Genomic DNA, 3,580 nt, shown 5'->3' on the forward strand with positions numbered 1-3,580 from the left:
ATCAGTAATTAGATATTATTTTGTAAAGGAATTAAAATGTTTTAAAAGGATTAATAAATGATTTTTGCCTGTAAATCACTTGATTCTAAAGTTGATCAAAAATATTATTTTGCAAATTAATCAAAGCAACTAGATATTATTTTGCAAATAAATTAAGATGTTTTAAAAAGGATTAATAAATGATTTTTGCCTGTAAATCGCTTGATTCTAAAGGTGACCAAAAATGTTATTTTGCAAATTAATCAAAGCAAATGCAAATTAATTATTATTTTTAAAAATTGTAAAATTATTTTTGCCCTATAAATTACATTTTGATTTGCAAAATATTTTAAGTTATATCAATCTAAATGCAAAAGTGGATGACGTAAAAAAAAATTGCAAGCAATGAAATATATATTTTATGAGCAAATCTGAAATAAAATTAATTTCAAAAAAGGTGTTTCCGCCCGGGGTCGAACCGGGGACCTTTCGCGTGTGAGGCGAACGTGATAACCACTACACTACGGAAACCGACACATGGAGCAGCGGCGGGACCAGGTCCCTTCAAGTCGCACCGACGTCATGGCGTGCACTCACCCTCCACTCTGTGGCGTCCGCCAGCCCACAATCGCTTCACCTGTCGGCGCGGGAACATCTGCGTTACCGTGCGCTCGGTGGTCGCGGCCTCTCCCCGAGGCGACAGGCCCTGCGGGTAGGGAACGGCCTCTTCTCTAACATATAATTTTGCTGCCCTCGCTGTTGTATACATTTCTTTTAACCCGTTTTAAATTAAATTTTTTTTCCAAATGGAACTGCAAAATAGTTTTAGCTCCTCAGAAATGCCGTGTTTTTTGTTTAGAAATAATGTTATAAGGTAATAAACCTGTCACGTCTCCCTCATGCCTCACAGTGAGGGGGAAAAAAATGACTGAAAATCCATGTTTTTACACGAGAAGGATGAGCAAGGTTTGACATTTTGACAGCGAGCCCGAGAAAGCGGCCAGCCTTTCGTTGAAGGATGCCCTCCGAGCGAGTGACAGCGCGCTCAGCCAATGGGCTCCTGCGGATCTGTGATGTGCAGCTCGTCTGACCAATTGGGCAAGGGAGTGGGCGGTTCCCTGTGGCTGGTCGTGGGACCGCCCAAAGTGATTGATAGCGCCATTCACCAATTAACTTGTCCGCTTCTGTGATGGACAGCTAGCCTGACCAATTGAGAAAGGGAGTGGGCGCTTCCCTGTGGCTGGGCGGCACTCGCACGATTTAGGTCGTGGGACCACCCCCCCCCAAAGTGATTGACAGCGCAATTCACCAATGAGCTTGTCCGAATCTGTTTGGGGCAGCTGAATCCGACCAATAAGAAAGGGGAGTGGGCGGTTTCGCTGCAGTGATTGACAGCACATCACACCAATAAGCTTCGGCGCATCTGTGATGGACAGCTACATCCGACCAATAGGAAAGGGGAGTGGGTGGTTTCTCTGCGAGTGATTGACAGCACACCTCACCAATAAGCTTGTGCGCATCTGTGATGGGGAGATAAATCCGACCAATAGGAAAGGGGTGTGGGCGGATTTCGTTGCAGGTGGGAGTCTTACATAGAAACATAGAAAATAGGTGCAGGAGTAGGGCATTCGGCCCTTCGAGCCTGCACCACCATTCAATAAGATCATGGCTGATCATTCACCTCAGTACCCCATTCCCGCTTTCTCTCCATACCCCTTGATCCCTTTAGCCGTTAAGGCTATATCTAACTCCCTCTTGAATGTATCCAATGAATTGGCATCAACAACTCTCTGCGGTAGAGAATTCCACAGGTTAACAATTCTCTGAGTGAAGAAGTTTCTCCTCATCTCAGTCCTAAATGGCCTACCCCTTATCCTAAGACTGTGTCCCCTGGTTCTGGACTTCCCCAACATCGGGAACATTCTTCCCGCATCTAACCTGTCCCGTCCCGTCAGAATCTTATATGTTTCTATGAGATCCCCTCTCATCCTTCTAAACTCCAGTGAATAAAGGCCCAGTTGATCCAGTCTCTCCTCATATGTCAGTCTAGCCATACCTGGAATCAGTCTGGTGAACTTTCGCTGCACTCCTCAATAGCAAGAACGTCCTTCCTCAGATTAGGAGACCAAAACTGAACACAATATTCCAGGTGAGGCCTCACCAAGGCCCTGTACAACTGCAGTAAGACCTCCCTGCTCCTACACTCAAGTCCCCTAGCTATGAAGGCCAACATGTCATTTGCCTTCTTCACCGCCTGCTGTACCTGCATGCCAACTTTTAATGACTGATGAACCATGACACCCAGGTCTTGTTGCACCTCCCCTTTCCCTAATCTGCCGCCATTCAGATAATATTCTGCCTTCGTGTTTTTGCCACCAACGTGGATAACCTCACAATTATCCACATTATACTGCATCTGCCATGCATTTGCCCACTCTCCTAACCTGTCCAAATCACCCTGCAGCCTCTTAGCATCCTCCTCACAGCTCACACTGCCACCCAGTTTAGAGTCATCTGCAAACTTGGAGATATTACACTCAATTCCTTCATCTAAATCATTAATATGTATTGTGAAGAGCTTGGGTCCCAGCACTGAGCCCTGGTTGATTGATAGTACACTACACCAATGAGCTTGTGCGAATGTATGATGGGCAGCTAGACCGACCAATAGGAAAGGGGGAGTGGACGGGTTCCCTGCTGGACGGTAAAAGCCCATGGGATCCAGGGCAAAGTGGCAAATTGGATCCAAAGTTGGCTCAGAGGCCGGAAGCAAAGGGTAATGGTTAATTGGAAGGCTGTTTCCAGTGGGGTTCCGCACGCCTCAGTACCTGGTCCCTTACTTTTAGACTTAAATGTAGGGGGCATGATAAAGAAATTTGCAGATGATACAAAAATTGGCCGTGTGGTTGACAGTGAGGAGGAACGCTTTAGACTGCAGAAAGATATCAATGGTCATTTGGGCAGAAAAATTGCAAATGGAATTCACTCTGGAAAAGTGAGGTAATGCATTTGGGAAGAGGCAACAAGGCAAGGGAATACACATTAAATGGCAGGACACTGAGAGGCGTGGAGGAACAGAAGGACCTTGGAGTGTATAAAGGCATACGGAATGCTTTCCTTTATTAGCTGAGGCATAGAATATAAGAGCCAGGGAGGTTATGCTAGAAGTTAGGTTGAGTAGGTTGGGCCGAAACTCATCGGAGTTCAGAAGAATGAGAGGTGATTTTATCGAAACATATAATGAGGGGGCTCGACAAGGTGGATGCAGAGAGGATAGTTCCATCCATAAGGGAAACTAAAACCAGGGGACAGAGTCTCAGAATAAGAGGCCGTCCATTTAAAACTGAAATGAGAAGGAATTTCTTCTCAGAGGGTTGTAATCTGTGGAATTCGCTACCTCAGAGAGCTGTGGAAGCCAGAACATTGAATAAATTTAAGACAGAGATAGACAGTTTCTTAACCGATAAGGGAATAAGGGGTTATGGGGAGCGGGCGGGGAAGTGGAGCTGAGTCCATGATCGGATCAGCCATGATCTTATTGAATGGCGGAGCAGACTCGAGGGGCCGAATGGCCAACTCCTGCTCCTATTTCTTAAGTTCT

General features: G+C 45.6%; 1 non-coding gene across 1 annotated transcript; it reads right to left on the minus strand.

The window, feature by feature from the left end:
* Positions 1-437: 437 nt before the first annotated feature.
* trnav-cac (transfer RNA valine (anticodon CAC)) lies at positions 438-510 on the minus strand. Its single transcript has one exon. It is a non-coding gene; the product is annotated as a tRNA-Val (tRNA).
* Positions 511-3,580: the final 3,070 nt, after the last annotated feature.

This window comes from Pristiophorus japonicus, chromosome 21 (assembly GCF_044704955.1).
Source record: "Pristiophorus japonicus isolate sPriJap1 chromosome 21, sPriJap1.hap1, whole genome shotgun sequence".
Taxonomy (NCBI): Eukaryota; Metazoa; Chordata; class Chondrichthyes; family Pristiophoridae; genus Pristiophorus; species Pristiophorus japonicus.